The sequence below is a fragment of the Pelophylax lessonae genome, assembly GCF_965119305.1.
Source record: "Pelophylax lessonae genome assembly, chromosome: 1".
Classification (NCBI taxonomy): Eukaryota; Metazoa; Chordata; class Amphibia; order Anura; family Ranidae; genus Pelophylax; species Pelophylax lessonae.
In genome coordinates, this window is record NC_138768.1 from 555348411 (window position 1) to 555370264 (window position 21854).

The window sequence follows — 21854 nt, forward strand, 5'->3', positions numbered from 1 at the left end:
CATCACAGCTCCCTGCAGCTCTGGTCCCCCTTTACATCACAGCCCCCTGGAGCTTTGGCTCCCCCACCTTTACATCACAGCCCTCTGCAGCTCTTTCCCCTCCCTCACATCACAGCTCTGCCCCTTCCTACCTTAATTGGACACACAGAGCGGGAGGCACAGCAACAATAGATGAAGGGTGGGAGCGTGAACTACTGGAGTTAAGGTCTCATATTAACAAGCAGGTAATTAGTTGCTAGGGCCACCCAGCGTTCCAGCAACCAATCACCTTCTGCTTAATCTGGAAAGGTAACTCACTATGGGCCTGATTCATAGTACGGCGAATTGGCGTTTCGGCGGGATTTTGCGAACCGGCGAATTTTTAAGTCTCAAATTGGTATTTAAAGAACGGCGGGCGGAAAATAACGCCAACTGTGAGATTCATTAAGATCAACTAATGTCAGGACTGGACTTAAAAACAGTCCAGCTAAAAGGTGGACTAATTTTTTCAAAATCACAAAATATGGCAGGAAAAAAAAAAAAAATGTGTGGGAAAGATGTGTTATATGATTTTGAGCTAAACTGCTTTTAAACTGTGTGAAAATGTTAAGTAGAAAAAAAGATATTAATAAAAGTGTAAAATGCAAAAATAGCTCCAGAGTCAATTTCTGGCAGATAGTCCATGTGAGCATGCTCCAAACCAAAAACTAGGCTGAAAATAAAGTTTTGAAAACGTTAGTGGGAGTTTTATTGAATTTGCGGCAAATACCGCCGCAAATTTGCGGTAAAACGGCGCTATTCCAGCGCTAATAAATTTTTTTTTTTTTAATTTTTTTTTTTATTTTTTTTTTTGCACATATCTATGTATGTCTATATATATATATATATATATGAATCACAAAAAAAAATATATATATATATATATATATATATATAGATAGATTGATAGATAGATACCCAAAAATAATTATATGTATATATATATATATATATATATATATATGTTTTATTTTTTGATTTGCCTATGTGTATATATATATATATATATATATATATATATGAAAAGAAACACTAACACGGCTCCTCCCCGAAAATGAAACATTGTATATGTGTGAAATTAATATATTTTTGGGTTGGTTAGATATAGAATGTAACAATAATATATGTTTTTTTGCATATGTGTATATATATATATATATATTTATATATATGCAAAAAACTATATATTATTGTTACTTCCTATATCTAATCAACCCCAAAAATATATTAATTTCACACATATACAATGTTTCATTTTTGGGGAGAAGCCGTATTAGTGTTGCTTGTCATATATAACAACATACAGTTGTAGGTAGTTCAGGGATTCGAACACCCAAATACACTGTTGCAAGGCAGCGGTGCTAACCACTTAACTACCTAAAGCTAATGACATTTTTTTTCAAAGCATGTGTGATTTGTACTTTAAAAAAAAAAAATTATATATATATATATATATATATATATATATATATATATATATTCTATTTAGACCCAATTCAAGCTCAAATAATTTTTATTTATTAAAATTTTTTGATGGACTAATTGAATCAAACTATATTAATTTTTAGAGCCCATTCACATTAGCGCGACTTGTCAGGCAACTTGTCAGCCTGACAAGTCGCGGTATGTCGCGGTCCATTGAGTAGTACAGGACCCGTTCTAATAGGAGCGACACAAGTCACTCCGACTTAGAAAAAGGGTCCTGTACCACTTTGGGGCGACCTCGGAGCGACTTGCATAGACTTCCAGTATGTGAAGTCTCTGCAAGTCGCAGTGCACAGCGGTGCACGCGACTTCACAGGTCACCCCCCGAAGTCGTGTCGCCTCAATGTGAATGGGCTCTTAAGGTGCCAGTGCATGTATGCTTGGTATAAAGATAACAAGAAACAAAAAAAAAAACCTCAGAGACCACAATTCCCATATAATTAACCTAGTTTAGTGAAACTGTATAAAATCAACAAATTTTTAAAAATAATCCTGCATGCTGGAAATTATATATAGGTGTTTAAAACATTTATTTCTGTGAAAAATTAGTATTTTAAAACTTAAATTGTTAGGCTAAGAAACTATCAGTGGCATATATTATGAAATAAATGTAACAAAGTGATTATGTTTGTGTAAATTGTGTTTTGCAAAAATGTTGCAAATATGTATTGAGCTTGATTAAATAAACTGACCAAAATATCTAAGTGGTTAGCACAGCTGCCATGCAACAATGTATTTGGGTGTTCAAATCCCTGAACTACCTACAACTGTCTGTTGTTATATATGACAAGCAACACCCCAAAAATAAAACATTGTATATGTGTGAAATTAATATATTTGTTGAGTGGGGAGCCATATTAGTGTTGCTTCCTATATAGAGCCACATTACACTCTGAAAAATAGCAGTGTTTGAGCTTGCAAATCTGAGAATTTGCAAATTGATTGAACATATGCAGTGCAACCCCAGAACTCAGAATTCAACAACCCAAAAAAAAAAAAAAGATATATAGATATATATATAAAAAATTACTACATCAAGTCAACACACATAGGAAATGCTTTCAATAATCTCAGAATGAGCACAAAGTGGCTTTTTTTTATTTAGACTAATGGGCCATACACACTATAAGATTTTCTGAAGATTTTTTCCTTTAGATTTACCAAAACCAGATAATATGAGGTCAAACCTAAACACTTTCAATTTGTATGCAATCTGGCAGGCCCTTGCACTACATAGAAAATGTAAATCTGAAGGAAAAAGTCTTCAGAAAACCTTATAGTGTGTATGGCCATACATGATCCAATTTTCTTACAATTTTCTGTCCAATTTTCTTGAAATTTACCTTCAAGTATGTAGTACAAAGGCCTGCCTAATTGGATACAAGTGAAAGTGTTGTTTAGCTTTGACATCACATTATGTGGTTTGTGGTTAATCTATCAGAAAATTGTACAACAAAAATTGAACATGTATGGCCATACACACTATAAGATTTTCCGAAGACTTTTTCCTTCAGATTTACCTTTTCTATGTAGTGCAAGGGCCTGCAAGATTGCATACAAATTGAAAGTGTTTAGGTTTGACCTCACATTATCTGGTTTTGGTAAATCTAAAGGAAAAAGTCTTCAGAAAATCTTAAGCCCCATACACACATACTGATCGTCGGCCGAACGATCGGCTGTCTTTTGTCCAGGGCTGTCCTGTCTGTTGAAAACTGCAAAAGACTGCACTCGAATTTTGTCGGCCAACAACAGACGACTGCAGAAGTGATGTCATGTGATGGTTAACTTTCCCTGTGTTTTTTCTTTTCTGAGCATGCCCAGTCTTGCAAATCAGCCGATTGTTGGCCGAATTCTGTACTGACTGGCGAACAATCGGCCGTTCTGGTGTTGGCCAACAAAAATTTTAATGCCTGCACGACAGATTCTGTTCGGCCGAAAATGCGCTCTCGGCTGTCGGAAGCATCGTACTAACACGCCTACAATCGGCCGATCGGTCGTCGGCCGAATATTTACGGCCGAAGATCGGTACGTGTGTACGAGGCATTATAGTGTGTATGGCCCATTAAGCTGGCCATACATGTTCAACTTTTGTTGTACAATTTTCTGGTAGATCTACCACAAACCACATAATGTGAGGTCAAAGCTAAAAAACACATTCACTTGTATCCAATTAGGCAGGCCTTTGTACTACATACTTGAAGGTAAATTTCAAGAAAATTGGACAGAAAATTGTAAGAAAATTGGAACATGTATGGCCAGCCTTAAGCCTCGTACACACGTACCGATTGTCGGCCGTAAACATTAGGCCGATGACCGATCGGCCGATTGTAGGCTTGTTAGTATGATGCTTCCGACAGCCAACAGCGCATTTTCGGCCGAACAGAATCTGTCGTGCAGGCATTAAATTTTTTGTTGGCCAACACCAGAACGGCCGATTGTTCGCCAGTCAGTACAGAATTCGGCCGACAATCAGATTTGCAAGACTGGGCATGCTCAGAAAAGAAAAAACACACGGAAAGTTAACCATCACATGACATCACTTCTGCAGTCGTCTGTTGTTGGCCGACAAAATTGGTGTGCAGTCTTTTGCAGTTTTCAACAGACAGGACAGCCCTGGACAAAAGAAGGCCGATCGGTCGGCCGACGATCGGTACGTGTGTACGAGGCATTAGTCTAAATGAAAAAGCCACTTTGTGCTCATGCTGAGATTATTGAAAGCATTTCTTATGTGTGTTGACTTGTAAGAAACTTGGATCATAGATGGCCAGCCAAACACTCATTCATTAGTGAACTGGTGATTTTGGTTTAAGAACCAACAGACCCAATTAATTACTTTGCTGGGCGTTTCTTATACTGGGTGGGTGTAGTTTAACCAAGGTTATATAAAGGGATGTATGAGATCATATCATTTGGCCTGTGGAAGGGCCACAGGTCTTTATGTCCGAATTTGCTTGTGTTTGGGGGGGGGGTTGCTGGCATGCCTAATGATCCATATTGCAGTAAGTGTATTCTGTTGGATGAATACTTTTCATGCTCTGTTTGGTATAGTTTTTGCAAAGTGTGTCTTTATGTACTCTATACATGTTTTTTTTTTATTTTCATGCCTCTGTGTAGCTGTATGTTCTACTGATTTGATGGTATTTAAATGGAAAGACAGGCTCATGCAAACAATTAACATAAAAGTATGTTGGGTATGTTTTATGCTTAATACTAAGGTGTCTACAACTTATTTTGCTTGACTTTTGGATATTGTAAGCTCTATATCTATTCATCATATGTTGTATCTTTTTGCACTGTAATTTGAATAAAAATTACTTGATTTGGGGGTTTTAGGGGGGGGGGGGACATTTCACATGCTTGCTTGAGTGATTACTGATGTTTTATACATGTTCAATAAAGCTTATTCATTTGTACACATCTCCTGGTTTTTTGTTTTCTTTTCTTCATATTTGTCTAGATGTAATTCAGATACCTTTTGTGTCTATTGAATGTAATCCATTCATTTCTTGTATTTTTTTGTGTGTGTGTGCAATGGCAGTACAGTATGAACATGGGTAGGGTTTCTCCCTTTACTCCAGCGAAGTGTGTATGGGTGTGGGTGTGTATGGGCGGGCGTGGTGTGTGTGTGTGTGTGTGTGGGGTGGTGTGTGGTGTGTGTGTGTGGGGTGGTGGGGGGGCTAAATTGTAAGAAAAAATTAAAGTGTTTATGTATATATTTAGCTAAAAATATATAAATTAAGGAATAATACAAAATTTCTATTCAGTCGCTGTGGATGAATGTAACCAAAACATTTAATAAAAAAATCACTAAAAATGATTACTAAATAAAAGATTGCTACAGCGCTCACTCGCCTTTTTAGTTGGCTTCGGTCAGTGATGATGAACCTTGGCAACACAGGTGTTTTGTAACATTTCCCATGATGCTCACCTACACTGCAGAGTACATGAGCATTTTGGGAAATGTAGGGCAAAAACATCTTGGGGGGGGGGGGGGGGGTTAAGGGTTACCATCACTGGCCTAGGTAAAACATTTCCAATACATTTTAGTTGTCTGCGTGCGCCATTTTTAAAATAAAGCAAAATCTCTTTACAATAAATTGCAAATGGCACATTGGCGTTCGCCTTGGACCAGAAATGACACCAAATTGGCTTGCACACATTCCAGCAAGTGGTCACAATCAACTGGCTAATCATGGTGAGGGCCACTTTCAGCTGTGAAGAAATGGCATTCATATGCAAAGTAAGTGTGTGTGTGGGGGGGGGGGGGTCTGTGCTTGTAATCAGAGCATTGCTTACCAGTGCAGACCCTTGGGGGATGCCACCAGGGATGCCCACCCATGCCACCATTGATGCCAATCAGTGCTCAGGGAACCTGTTAGTGCCCTCCTCATCAATGCTGCCCATCATTACCATCTTTCAGTGCTGCCCACCAGTGCCACCTATCTGTCTATCAGTGCTGCATATTATTAGTGTCTCATCAGTGCCTGCCAGCGCAGCCTCTTCAATGCTCGTCAGTGCAACAAAAAACATATTGATTTACCAAATTTTATTACATAAACAAAAACACATTATTTTAGGGGTCAAACATTTAGGTGTTCTTTTTGCCAATAGAAAAAAAACCTTGCAGTGATCAAATACCACCAAAAGAAAGCACTATTTTTTTATGAAAATACTGTGATACATTTGTGTTAGGTACAGGGTTGCATGACCGCGCAATTGTCATTCAAAATGCAACAGTATAAAAAGCTGAAAATTGGCCTGGGCAGGAAGGGGTGTAACTGCCCTGTAAGGAAGTGGTTAACTATTGAAACATGGGAATAAATATTCCAGGGGTAATCATGCTCAGCTCAATGGTTTAGTGGTTAGTGTTCCTGGCTATAAACACTGAGAGCATGAGTTCAAACCCCAAGTGTGCCATCACCTTATTAAATTTTAGACAGCTATAAATAAATACTGAAACTTGGCAAATGCATAATTGCACCCTGCACATATGCATGTTTGTTTCTTGAATATACATGGCCATTGACATGCAATTTTAGGTGATGTAGCCAATGTATTACTATGTGGCCAAAAAAAATTATGGCACACAGGGTGTTATCATGGTCTGGCCTTGAACTCATGAGCTAGCAATCTTTAGCTGTGAGCTTAGCCCACTACACCAAAGTGCTGAATACAATCAGATATGCCTGAAAGTTTCAGATGAATAAAGAATGAAGACTGCTAATTAGACAGCTGTGTAGTCTGCTATTAGAAAATCTAAAGGTTAAAACACATAAGATACATAACTATACCTTAAAATTAAAATAATGTAATAGTGATTCAGAATAGACAAATTTCCTTTTATGAAAAACACAAAGGGAATTTGGTTAACTCCAAACTCAAATTCAGCCTAAGTTAACTCCAACTCCGAATTCATTAAAGCATCTAGTTGATGGTTTAACTCCAGCCACTTACCTAATTAGGATGCAATGAGTTTAGGCTGGAGTTATTTCTGGAGAAGTGAGCAGCTCTACTCCAAACTTATACTGAATTAGGCCCTGTGTACCTCCAGTTCTGCGTTCAGAACTGTTTTCTCCTGCTCTTTTTTTTTTATTTTAATCGGTCGTTGTTTATTTATAAAAAAAAAAAAAAAAAAAACAGTGGTGATTAAATACTACCAAAAGAAAGCCCCTGCAGCTCTGGCCTCCCTTAAAGTGGAGTTCCACCCTATTTTTATACTTACCTCCATCTTCTCGCTCCGGGTCACCTGAAAAAGAAATGGATAATCGCATATTTTTTTTTTTTTTACTTACCTCGTAGCGAAGAAAATATACTTACCTTACTTCCTTCTTCCTCCTTCCTCGGCCGCGGCCCGTCGTCACTTCCTGGCTCTGCAATGATTCCTGGGAGCTGGACGTCATAGCTCCCAGGAATCATTGCGCCTGCACCGGCCCCGACGTCAGTTCCGGGCCGCGCGCGTCATCCCCTTCTAAACAGCTTCTGGGCATGCCCAGAAGCTGTGGAGGGGTGACGCGCGCGACCCGGAAGTGACGTCGGGGCCGGCGCAGAGCATCGTGGGACCACAGAAGGCGGAAGAAGACGCCGAAGAGGACGCGCTGGCTTCAAGCTGCCCACATCTGAGATGGCAGCGCTGGACAAGACGTTTGCAAGGTAAGTATTTCGTCTTGCAGGTAAGTGCAACCCGGGACAGATCAGAGGCTAGCCATTGTGGAATGCACTAGCCCTGACTGTCCCGGGGGTATTAAAAAAACAAAAAACAAATCCAGGGTGGAACTCCGCTTTAAAATCAGAGCCTCCCTGTAACTCTAGTCACCATTCAAATTACAGCCCCCAGCAAATCTGCCCCGTTCACATCACAGCCCCCTGCAGCTCTGGCCCCCTCTTCACATCACAGCCCCCTGTAGCTCTTACCTCTCCCCTTTACATCACAGCCCCCTGTAGCCCCGCCTTTTACATAACAGCCCCCTGCAGCTTTGGCTTCCCCTTTACATCAAAGACCCCTGCAGCTCTGCCCCCTCCTTTACATCACAGCCCCCTGAAGCTCTTTGATCCCCCCCTTTTACACCACAGCCCCCTGAAGCTTTAGCCCCCCTTTACACCACAGCCCCCTGGAGCTTTGCCCCCCCCCCTTTACATCACAGCCCTCTGCAGCTATTTCCCCTCCTTCACATAACAGCTCTGCCCTTTCCTACCTTATTTGGGCGCACAAAGCAGGAGGAAAAGCAACACAAGATGAAGGGAGCAGGAGCATGAACTGCTGGAGTTAGGATGTCATATTACCAAGCGGGTAATTAGTTTCTAGGGCCACCCAGCGTACCAGCAACCACTCACCTTCTTAATCTGGAAAGGTAACTCACTGTATTTACAACTCTGCGTGCAGAACTGTTCTTTCTCCTGCTCTTTTTTTTTTTTCAAAAATCGGTCTTGGTTTATTTAGCAAAAAAAAAATCCAGTGGTGATTAAATGCTACCAAAAGAAAGCCCCTGCAGCTCTGGCCTCCCTGTAACTCTAGTCTACATTCAAACCACAGCCCCCAGCAAGTCTGCCCCCTTCACATCACAGACCCCTGCAGTTCCGATTCCTCTTTACATCACAGGCCTCTGAAAGTATGGCCCCCCTTCACATCACAGACCCCTGCAGGTCTGGCCCCTCTTCACATCCCAGCCCCCTGCAGCTCTGGCCCCCCTTTACATCACAGCCCCCTGCAACTTTAGCCCCCCCCATTTACATCACAGCCCCCTGCAGCTTTGGCTCCCCTTTACATCACAGCCCCCTGCAGCTCTGCCCCCCTCCTCTCCTCCTTTACATCACAGCCCTCTGTATCTATTTCCCCTCCCTCACATCACAGCTCTGCCCCTTCCTACCTTACTTGGGCACACAGATCGGGAGGCACAGCAACACTAGATGAAGGGGGCAGGAGCGGGAACTGCTGGAGTTAAGGTCTCATACTAACAAGTGGGTGATTAGCTGCTAGGGCCACCCAGCATACCAGCAACCAATCACCTTCTGTTTAATCTGAAAAGGTAACTCGTCCTGTTTCCAGCTCTGCGTGCAGAACTGTTCTTCCTCTCTCTCCGCTGTGTTGTGATAGTGACAGCAGAGGAGGCAGGTAAGAATTGGCTCCTAAATAGCGTGACAGGCACACTCAGGATGGGACCATGACTCGGTCCTAATCCAGACTGCGATCTGCCCCTCAGTTAGGCCTGGCATATACGATTGCAAACTATGCATTCCGCTCTCCGCTGTGCTGTGATAGTGACAGCAGAGAGGCAGGGAAGAAGAATTGGCTCCTAAATAGCATGACAGGCACACTCAGTGTGGGACCATGACTCGGCCCTGATCCAGACTGCAGTCCGCCCTTCATTTAGGCCTGGCATACACAATTGCAAACTATGCATTTCTGCCACTAGGGGGCACTGCAGGGGAAAGGCACCAGGTTAGTTTGCTTATGATTCCATCTTGTACCCCCTAAAGTTGGGTGATTGTTGGGATACAGTAGATGATAATTTCTGTCCTCTCAAGCCTTAATTGATAAGTAAGAGGGTAAATTTGTCTGACATGTTTATCTTATTTAACCTCTAAATGTGTCCTATTAATGTTCTCTACCATCACAGCATCATTTTTACCCATAGTCTAGTCAGTAAATTGCTTTTTTTCTTTACCTCCTCTTAGTAAAATGGTGAGACCAACATCTAAACTTTGGAAACCTTTTCACAGTGCAATTTCTGCTGTGAGCAAAGCTGTAATTTGCAAATATTGTGAGAAGAAATATTCTTTTCCAAATGCTACAAGGATGACAAAACACATTCTAACATACCAGAGGTGCCCTAAAAACATCAAAAATACTTTTTAGAATAAAATGATGAGGACCTGAAGTGCAAGTAGCTTTTCCCTCCAGAGTTCTCATTCCAGAAACACTCTTTCTGGATCACCACAAAGTGTTTCTTCACCAGCAGCATCTTCAAGGAAGTGTTGCAAACCACTGCCTCACAAAAATACACAATCCCTTAATTTAGCCCCGGTTCCCACTGCCGCGACTTGTCATGCTACTTGGGAGGGTTCAAAGTCGCATGACAAGTTGCGCCCCATTAACTGCAATGGAACCATTCTAAATCGGTGCAACTCAAGTCGCTCCGACTTAGATCAAGCTCTTCATAGTGCAATATCTGCTTCTGGATCAATATTGTCCATAACTGAAAATGCATATTGGCAAGAAGCTTTTAAAATATTATGAGGGAAAGGGGGTGGTTCTCATGTATAGTTGAAATGTTCTTAACATATACAGTCCTTGTTATTCCATTTGTAATAAAAAAAAAAATTGATTTTTGTAGGAACTTACTGTAAAATCCTTTTCTCTGAAGTCCATTGACAGACGCAATAGCAATGCTTCTTTACCCTTGGGTTATGTGCCATCTACAGGAGTAGACTAGACAGTGAAAAAAAATCACTGATACGCCTAGAGGGGCTGTCCTTCTTGGCATAACCCCCCCCCCCCACACACACACTGTGCTCTCAAATCAGTTTCATAGAAAGCAGTGAAAAGAAGACATAAACCATCCCCATAATAGAGGGGTGGGTGCTGCGTCTGTCAATGGACTTCAGAGAAAACAGCAGCCAGCAAAACCTTGCGGCCAAAAGAGGCATCCGAAGATGCCAATAAATACATTTTTGTAGAATTTTGTAAAAGTATGCATGGACGACCAAGTCGCCGCCTTACACACTTGAGCAACAGATGCCTGATGACGAAAAGCCAAGAGGCATTCGGTGCTCTAATAGAATGCGCTCTCACAGGGAAAGGAGGAACCGTACCCTTCAATGAGTAAGCCTGAAAAACCGTCTGCCTAATCCATCTGGATATGGTTGCAGCAGATGCAGCCAAACCCTTACGTGATCCCTCAATAAGGACAAAAAAAGAGAATCTGATGTCCTAAAAGGCTCCATGGCCAACGGGTAAACCCTGATCGCAAGGCAATGCAAATGCAAGGCAATTTTCTTGGGATGCTTAGGACAGAGTGAAGGCAAAACAATATCTTCATTTAAATGGAAATCAGACACCACCTTAAAAAGAAAGGAATGATTAGGTCGGAGAACCACTTTATCTCTATGAACGACCAAGGCGAACGACAGGAAAGCGCCGCCAGTTCAGACACTCTGCGGGCAGAAGAAATAGCCACCTGAAAGGCAACCTTCTGAGATAACAAAGGCAGAGATATGTCCCTAATATTCCTAATATTCTCAAAAGGAAGCTTTTGAAGAACAGACAAAACCAAATTCAGATCCCACAGAGGCAAAGAGGATCTTCTCAGAGAAGCCAGATGACGCACACCTTAAGTAAAGGTGCGGATCAAGGAATTAGTTGCCAACGGGTGTTGGAAGTAAATAGCTAAGGCCGACACTTGGCCCTTGATCCTGTCCAAGGCCAACCGTTGCTCAACTCCTTCCTGCAAGAAAGCCAAGAACCTCACAACCAAAAACAAGCAAAGATGCAAGTTTTGCGATTCCCACCAGGAAATATACATCTTCCAAGTACAATGATAAAGTTTCCTGGAAGTCGCTTTCCTAGCCCTCAACAGGGTAGGGATCACAGACTCAGAGAGACCCCTGTCTCTCAGCACCTGACCTTCAACAGTCATGCCGTCAAAGCCAGCGACTGTAAAGCAAGATGGAAGATCGGCACCTGAGACAGCAGGTCCTCCCCCAGAGGCAGCCGCCAGGGAGGCTCGAAGACCATCTTTACCAGTTCTGCGTACCAAGACCGGCAAGGCCAGTCTGGCACCACCAGAATTACTGGCACCTTTTCCACCGCCAATCTGCGGCAGAACCTCGACAACAGCTGTATCGGAGGAAAGGCATAGAGCAGCCGATACCGGCTCCAAGTAGCCACCAATGCATCTGTGGTGTCGGCCAGAGGGTCTCGAGCCCTGGCTACGAAACTTCGAACCTTCAGACGAGACGCAAACAGGTCGACCTCCGGGGTGCCCCACTGGACACACAGGAGATGAAATACCTCTGGATGCAGGGACCACTTCTCTTGGTCCAGAACTTGACGACTCAGGTAATCCGCCTGCCAGTTCTCAACTCCTGGAATGTGAACTGCTGAAAAAGCCGAAAAACATGTTCCTTGGCCAAGTCAGAATCTCAGCCACCTCCTGGCCTGCCTGGGCACTCCTTGTGCCCCCTTGGTGATTGATAGGCCACAGCCATGGCATTGTCGGATTGAATCTGAACAAGGGAACCCTGTATCCGATTCGTCCAGTGGAGCAGGCAAAGCTTGATGACATTTTTTCAGTAAACAGGACTCCTATGTCGACCAGACTCCCTGGGCACAGAGATCAGCACTCCACCCCACCCCAACAGGCTGGCATCCGTGATGACCACCGTCCACAACAGCGGCAGAAAGGACTTGCCCTGGCTCAGGGTGGGCGACAGAAGCACCACAAGAGCATTGACCATGTGAGTCGGCTCAAACATATCATTCTGTCCAAGAACTGCGCATCCTTGTTCCACTTGACAAGAATATCCTTTTGCAGAGACCTGGAATGAAATTGAGCAAATGGGGCCACCTGGTAGGTTGACACCATCAGCCCTAAGGCAATGCATCTCATGCAAGTCCACAGAGATGAGAGATCGTTCTCCATCAGCAACCTGATCTCTCCCTGCAACATTTGAAGTTTGTCCCCGGGAAGAAAGACCCTTGGCCAGAGAGGAGTCTAAAGTCAGACCCAGGTAATTTAGTCTCACCAATGGGGTCAGCGCAGATTTTATGAAGTTGATGGTCCACCCGAACTCCTGAAGGGTTTGGACCATGATTGACAGGTCGCCCAACAAGGTTGGGTGAGAGTTTGCTCTCAACAGGAGATCGTCCAGATATCCGAGGATCGCAATCCCTCTTTTGCGGAGCAAAGCCAACACCTGAGCCAAAACCTTGGTGAAGACTCAGAGCGGAGGCTAGACCAAAGGGTAATGCCACAAATTTAAAGTGCTCCTCCGCCACTGCAAAACGAAGATACCTCTGATGACCCCCATATATAGGGATGTGCAGATATGCATCTCTGATATCGATGGAGGCTAGAAAGTCCCCTTGATTTAAAGATGCTACCACCGACCGAATAGATTCCATCCAAAACTTCTGCACCCGCACAAAGCGGTTTAGTGACTTGAGGTCCAAAATTGGACACACCCTGCCCTCCTTTCTCGAAACCGTTCCCGCTAAGGAACTGGCACAATCACTCCTTGTGCAAGGAGATCCTACACTGCCTCCCTGAGATCCTTCAAGCGATCCGGAGACAAGCGAAGATTTGAGGGAAGATTTGAAGGAAAAAATCTGTCTGCTGGGCGAGACCGAAATTAGATCTTGTACCCTGAACAAATTAGTTTGTGAACCCATTTGTCCTGAATCAGAGATGTCTAGGGTTCCTGAAAGTAACACAAACGTCCCCCCACCCCCAAATCGGATGAGGGCGCCCCTTCATGAGGAAGAGGATTTGTCAACCGAACCGGACTGGCTAGTCTTGGGCTTACTCGACCAAGCCTTCTTGTTCCCTCCAGAGGCTCTGAACGGTTTACCTTTTACTTGCGCCCCTGAGGCACGAAAAAACTGCCTATAAGCCGTAAAAGAGGGCCCCCGCTTACTGTGGGGCGCCTTACCTTTTTAAGGTTTGGGAGAGAATAGTACTCTTACCCCCCGTTAAACCTTTGATCAACTCATCCAAGGAGTCTCCAAACAGACGTTCACCCAAAAAGGGGAGATCTGTTAAGGACTTCTTAGAAGCCCGATGCGCCGACCAGCTCTTAAGCCACACCATGCGGCGTATGGCAATCCCTACCGCTGACACTCTGGCAACCAGAGGGGCCACGTCCAGGGCCGCATCACACAGGAACAGCAGGGCCTGGGCCATCTGATCCATGAGCTCAATCGGAGTCGTGGAAATTATCTCAGTAGTCAAGTTACCCCTAAGCACTTTAACCCATTCCGTTACTGTCTGAGAAACCAGAACGGACGCAAAGACAGGTTTTAGTATTGAGCCCGCCAAAAGCTGCAGGTGGCGGAAAAGGGATTCCACCCATCTGTCCACCGGGTCCGTAAACGCTGGGGAGTCTTCCACAGACACCACAGTAGATTTGTTTAACCTGGAAACAGGGTGATCCACCCTAGGTGACACTGTCCACCGGTTTGAGACTGAGTTAGTACAGGGATAACAGCATTTAAAGCGCTTTGGCACCACTAGCACGTGCTTAATGTGCCGCCATTGCTGATTCACAATATCGTGAAAGTCCTCTGGACAAGGGAACAACTGACCCGAATTCTGGGCGTTGTGGGAGCCAAAAACTACCCGCTTTCCTGTGTGGGCTCATCATCCAATTTCAAGGTTTCCCTTTACTGAACGAATCAGTGCTTCCACCATAGCCCGTTCTAACGCTGCAGCCGAGGACATATCCTCCTAACCATCCGAATGCGAGGACAGGATCCCTCAGCGAGGGGTTGTCCGAGGAGACCATATCAGGCTCTAAATCAGGGGACAGAGAAGGCAGTGGCCGTTTTTGGCTAGTGACATATTTCATTACAAAATCCACCTTTGATTTACCAACGTTGCAGAAGGAGACATGAGAGACTGTGATCCGGATGCACCGGCAGTTGCACTGAGGGGGTAAGTGGGCTTGCAGTGTGAAAGGGGTTACACTTTTTGTCATGTCCTGTAAATAGCATTATATGACATCAAACTTTTGGAGAAGATTAAAGTGGTATTAAACACAAAAATATAAATTTACTGCAGGTTGCCAAGTTTTGAATGTGGTGGCTGCATTTGTTTTATTCTTTCAACTTTCTTTACCCGAACCACACTGTCCAGCATTAACTGGGTGCCTACAATGTCGTCAACAGACGAAACGCGTCAGAAAGTGCCAGACATGACGTCAACACGCCCCCTACTCATGCCGGCTTCTAGTGTGTCTACGAGGACGCGGGATGCCGCGGCTCTCCTCCAGCCACCAAGACACTGTTATATGCAAATACACATGCTATTAATGTAAGTGCAACTTTTAATAAAGCACTCTTTAGTTTATATGGATTACGCTATGTGTCTCCTTCCCTCCTTCTCCATGGTTGATCTTTCATGGTGTCTGCCGGATGTGAGGAATGTTCACCTGGGATCCTGCATATTTGTTATGCTACATTGCGGTTGGGGCCAGTTAATGATTTCAATGGCCATCGATCTCTGGTAAGAAGCCCATCTAGCCTTTTCTCTCACGGGTGTCACCTCCTCCTACCTCACTTTGGGAAGAGCTATCCGGGACATATTATATCTGCTGGGACTTGTGGTGCACTGTACTATTGGAACCTTCTTGTTTTCACCTACTTTGTTCCCTACAATTTTTTTCACTGATTTTATTTTATGTATTGAGGACTTTTGTCCCTATTATATGACCAGAGACTGTTTTTCACTCACTTATTATGTAGTCATTATTTAAGGCATTGGTTCATATCACTGTTTGTTAGCGCTGCACATTATACCAACTGTTTATTTGATTGTGTCTATAGATCAGTGCCAGCAGCTTGCTTATTTCACCTATTATATTTAAAAAAAAAATGTCACCAATTTATTTAGCGCAGAAAAATTACCCTGGCACATTCCTGATATTCATAACCATTGGGACATCCCAAAGCAGTATTATACATGAAGGGTTGGAACAACAAAAAAATTCCCAAGGCTACAACATTAGCCAACCAGGCAACAGGAGCTCAACCAAAACAACTGGAGCCCACCTGAAAAAAAACAACACACCTTCAAAGAGGATACGGTCCTCTTAAACCGTAGCCTGCAAAACCTTGCGGCCAAAAGAAGGATCCATAGATGCCAACAAATAATTTTATAAAACTTTGTAAAAACGTGCACCGACGACCAGATGGCCGCCTTGCAAACCTGCAGCACTGACGCCTGATGACGGAAAGCCCAGGAGGCACCAAGAGCCCTAGTAGAGAGTGCCTTGACAGGGTAAGGAGGAACCTGACCCCTGATTGAATAGGCCTGAACCACCATCTGTCTGATCCATCTGGAAAAGGTCTCAGAGGAAGCAGACAACCCTTTTTGAGGTCCATCCGTGAGCACAAAGAGAGAGTCTGACTTCCTAAAAGACTCCGTAGCTGCCAGGTACACCCTAATTGCCCAGACCACATCCAAGGCAATTTCCTTCGGATGTTTAGGCCTGGGACACAGGGAAGGCAACACAATGTTTTCATTCAAATGAAAATCTGAGACAACCTTTGGAAGGAAGAACGGTCAGGGGCAAAGAACCACCTTATCCCTGTGAATCACCAGGTAAGGTTAATGACAGGATAACGCAGCCAGTTCGGAAACCCTGCACGCAGAGGTGATAGCCAGTAAAAAGGCCACCTTCAGGGGCAGTGTAAGCAGAGGAATCTCCAGAATATTTTCAAGGGGAGGCTTCTGTAGTGCTAAAAGCACCAAAATTAAGATCCCAAGGCGGCAACGGAGACCGCACTGTAGGAACCAAATGTCGGACACCCTGAAGAAATGTACGCACCAGGAGTGTGTGGCCAAAGGTCGTTGGAAGAAGACACCTGGCCCTTGATGGTACTCAAGGCCAATTTCTCTTCAAACCCCTTGTTGAAGGAGGATTAAGATCCGAGCCACCGAGAAGGAGCGGGGAAGAACCCCAAGAGACTCACACCACGCAATGTACATCTTCCACGTACAATGGTAGATCTTACTAGAGGTAGATTTCCTAGCTTTTAACAGTGCAGGAATCACAGACACCAAACCCCTATCCTTCAGTACCTGGCTTTCAACAGCCAAGCCATCAAAGCCAGCGACTGTAAAGCAGGATGGAAGATCCGTCCTTGGGACAGCAGATCCTCCCTGAGAGGAAGCTGCCATGGAACGTCGGCAACCAGCCGCACCAGATCGGCGTACCAAGCCCGTGGAGGCCAGCTTGGATCCCCTAAGATGACCGGAACCCCTTCTGCCTCGATCCTGCGTAGAAGTCTTGGCAGAAGCTTGAGAGGAGGGAAGGCGTAGATCAGACGATACTGACCCCACGGAGCCACATGCGCGTTTGTGGCATCCGCCAGATGATCCCTTGACCGAGCCACAAACCTCTGCACCTTTCTGTTGAGCCTAGACGCCAACAGATCCACCTCGGGGGTGCCCCACCGGAGACACACTAATGAAAAACCTCCAGATGAAGGGACCACTCCCCGTGGTCCAACGCCTGCCGACTGAGGTAATCCGCCTGCCAATTTTCCAGCCCAGGAATGTGTACGGCAGAGAGGGCTGCCCATCTTAGAATGCCGGCTACCTTCAGAGCCACCAGGACACTTCTTGTGCCCCCTTGGTTATTGACATAAGTCACGGCCGTAGCATTGTCCGATTGAATGCGCACTGGACAACCCTGAAGATGATCTGTCCAATGATCCAGACACAGTCTGATCGCTCAGAGTTCAAAGACATTGATCAGGAGTCTGGACTCTTCCAGCGTCCAGATCCCCTGAGCAGAATGCTTACAGAGGACGCCTCCGCAGCCGGACAGGCTGGCATCCGTGGTGACCACTGTCCAATACAAGGGGAGGAATGATTTTCCCAGCTGAAGCACCAGATAGATAACGAAGCCACCATATCAGGGACTTCTTTGTGCCCCGTCTCAGCTGGATCTGGTTGTCCAGAGACTGCGGAGTCTTGTCCCATTTGGTCAGAATTTTCCTTTGCAGAGATCTAGTTTGGAACAGCACCCACATGCAAGTCCAGAGGGATGACCATTTGTTGGACAGCAGGAGGCGACTTGCAGCCTGCAATTTCTGGAGTTTTTCCAGAGGAAGGAGCACACTGGCTAAGGCCAAGTCAAGAGTCAGGCCCAGATAGTCCAGCTTTGTGGACGGAACCAGAGCAGAGAGGGAGACTCTGCTCACATAAGGAGATCATCCAAGTAGCCCAGTACTGCAATCCCCTGTTGGCGTAGCAAAGCTAGCACCGGGGCTAACACTTTTGTGAAGACTCGAGGAGCAGATCCGAGACCAAAGGGTAACACCACAAACTGATAATGCTCCTCTTCCTCAGCAAAGCGGAGAAAACACTGGTGACTGGCACATATTGCAATGTGAAGGTAGGCATCCTTGATATCGATAGAGGCAAGGAAATCCCCCTAAGACAGGGATGCCACTACCGTTCGAATGGACTCCATTCTGAATTTCTGTACCCGCACAAAGCAGCTTAGCGCCCTAAGGTCCAGGTTGCCTGGTTTGATCCGGAGGGTCCATCACCGGAGGCACAGTCCGCGTCTTAAGAAGGGACTCCTCATAGGGGGTAACGCCCCAGTAAAGTGCTTAGGGACCCCACGGGGACGCTGTGGTCGTCCCCATTCTTTAGTGACAAATTTGTCAAAATAGGCAGAGAAAGGAATCACCTTTGCCGCTTTGGATGGCTTGTGAGTGCCAAAGTGCACCTGCGCCTCCATCGCAGCTCCAGCTGCGTTCTCCATCTTCAGGGTCATCCACCAGCGCCTTTTCGTGTGCGGTCGCAGATGTGGAGGAATCATCCTCACTATCGGAGGATTCTGGGCGCGTGGTTGCTGACCCATGTCCACGGCAGCCAAATCAGATTCAGGATCTGATGAGATAGATGAGGCAGGGGGCGCTTTTTGCTAGCCCTTTGCCCACAAGACACCTCCATCCGAAACACACAAGGGACCAGTGCACGGATGGATACGGATGGATGGTTGGGACCCGGAGGGCCCCGCAGCCTCAGAGAGGGGATCAGGTGGGGAAATGTGCTCCAAAGACTCCATGAGTCACCAGCGGGACCCCACAAAAAGTGTAAAACACTGCTAAGGGACAACCCCCACTATGCTAGCAGCACAACGGGTCGCCAGGCACAAAGCACCAAGCAATCCTCAGTAGAGAGGGAGAGGACTCCACCAGAGGCGCACCCCCCTGGCCCCCATCGCAGGATGAGGGACTTGGCAAGGGGGGAAGCTTGCAGGAAGGAGGGGAACCTGGGGGTCCGACCTTTCCAAAGAGAGGCCCATGTCCACCCCAAAACCCTCCAGGGGGGATAGTTACTCACCATACCAGGAACCAGGCAGGCACCACTCCAGACAGATCCCCTCTACTTCTAAATGGGGGGCTGTCGGCCAGATGGAACACTGCAATCCGGGCGGAGACCCGGTAGCATGCGACCTTGCAAGACGTTTAACTCACAGGCCAGCCCCAGTCCATTGAGGCTATGTTGGGGCCAACCTAACGCGGAGCTGAGGTCTGCGCGCGCTCGCTGGCCAGACTGGGATCACCACTGGGATCTAGATTATCCAGCCCGTCGTCCAGTCCGGCAGTTGGTTGTAGATCTCACAGGAAAAAATCCAAGAGAGAAAAAAAAATCAAAAAAATGCTGCCAGGACCAAAGATCCCAGAAAGGAAATGGGTCCTTACTCCTGACTAGGCAGAAAAAAAAAGGGGCTATAGCAGAGAGAGGAAGTATACCCCCTAGGACTGCCCATGGGTGTAGCCAGAATTATTTTCTGCCTAGTGCCCTACTCCTTTAGGGGACAGTATAACCCAATGGTTATGAATATCAGGAGTTGTGTCCATCAATGAACAAAAGAGAAATGCTGCTTTTACAGGTGTTTGTCGGTTTTTTCTTCAGTCTGTAAAAGCACCACTATGTTAACCTCTGTGTCCATGCTCACATCAGCATTTCCTGGTGTATTAGAAGAAGCGTTTAAAGGCTGAAGAAAAAAAAAAAAAACGCGTTCGGGAGAGGAGCTGAAGAGTCGAAGAAACTCTGAATACACCTATATAAGTTTAGATTCGTTTAAGCGTTAATGCATTCCAACGGCCAGAATAAATGAATATTCTAGCCAATGGAATCCATTAACAGTTAAAACGCTTGACGTACCTAAACGTGTGTGCAATAAGCGGATTTGGGCATGTTTTTTAAGCAGCTTTTTTCCTGCCAGGAGTTCTGGTGTTCAGAGGGGCAAAGCAAATGCCCTGTCCATATGGGGCCTAAAAAGGAATGAAGTCACCAAATTTAGGGATTGGTAAATTGCAATTTTTACATTATTTTGGTTTATGGGATTAATACCACTTTAAGTAGTGCTCATTATCCTTATATACTATTGTATGCTGGAAGACAGGAATAATCAGTTTAACACCCTCTCTAAGGTTTCGTTCACATCTAGGCGTTTTTGGCCGATTTACTGCTCCAAGCCTCAGCTCTAAAAATGCCTAAAAAGACAAATCTAATTAATTTCAATGGCCCCTGCTCACATCTAAGCTTTTTTTTTTGCCGGCTTACAGGCATTTTTATTGTTTTCATTGGTCACTTGTCAACCCTAAAACGCCTACATAAAAATCCTGCAAAAACGCCTGTAAAAATAGTAACGCCTACATGTGAACGTAGCCTAAGGCCCCTTTCACATGGGCGTTGTCCGTTTTTCCTTCTTCCGTTGACTGAAGAAAAACAGGCACCAATGTATTTCTAGGGCAGGCGGACGTCAGCAGATGATCATCCGCTAACATCTGCCTTTGTAAAAATCAAGTTTTTTTAAAAACGGAAGAAAGCCTTATTTTTCTTCCGTTATAGGAAAAGGAAGCGGACGTAAATGGATGTCAAAACAGACAAACTGTCCATATTTGCATTGGAGTCAGCACCCGCCGCTGTCCTAACAACCAATAATTCTTTAGTGGTCAGCGGTTTTCCCACTGACAGCGGAATGTAAAAACAATTGGCGGCAATTAAATATTCAAAAAAAAAATGCGTTGAGGCCTTGCCCCCCTCCCCATCCAAATCGCTGGGCCCTTAGGATCTGATATGGATTTTAAAGGAGAACCCAACACCAAAATGTAAAAAAAAAATAAAATAAAAATGGCACAGAGTCCCCAAATCAATACCAGACCCTTATCCGAGCATGCAGCCTGGCAGGCCAGGAAAGGGGGGGGGGGGGGGAACTGAGCAGGAGAACTTTACCAGACCACATGGGGACCTCATAACATGGGGACATGAACCTCTTCCCCACGCACATAATACCCCTACTCGTTCACCCAAAAAAAAAAAGTGTAGTGTTGAAAAAAACAAAACGAAAACAAAAAACACAGAAGGCAGTTTTTTGACAAGTTCTTTATTAAAAAGCAAAAATTAAAAAAAAAATCCCCTGGTGTAGATCCACGAAGGCCCCCACCGTCTGACAGTTCCTAAATGACTAAGGGGCGGGGCCACCTGATGACATCCCGGATGACCCCGACCTCTTGTGATGTCATCGACCAAGCATGCCCCTGGTCGATGACATACCAAGGGGACACGTCAACAGGAGGACCCACCCCTTAGTTATTTAAGAACTGTCAAATGGCAGAGCTGTCAAACGGCGGGAGCCTTCATCAGCTGCGGACCTCTCTTTTGGGTTGGCAGGCATCATTTTTTTTTTTTCATATATTCTTTATTTAAATTTCATATACAATCATTTAATTCCTTTGTCAAATATTCAAACACATCAAACAAAAAATAAAATCATTGCATATATATTCGTTAATATCCCTCCTATCCCTACCCTCATACCCTCCCCCTCAATCTTCCCTTACACCTGATCGCCGCCTCTCTTCCCCGATCGTCTGGGAAAGTGTGAGAAGATCTGCCCGCTTGTGTAAACAAAGCAGGCAGATATTCTCTGACAGACAGGAGGAGATCACAGGATTCAGCATAGCTGAACCTGCAATCTCTGTGTGTGTCACAAAAGCCCCCTCCCCACACACGTCCGTAAGCATGAGGCATGCATTTAACCCCTTGATCACCAACAGTGTTAACCCCTTCCCTGCCAGTGTCATTATTACAGTAACAATGCATATT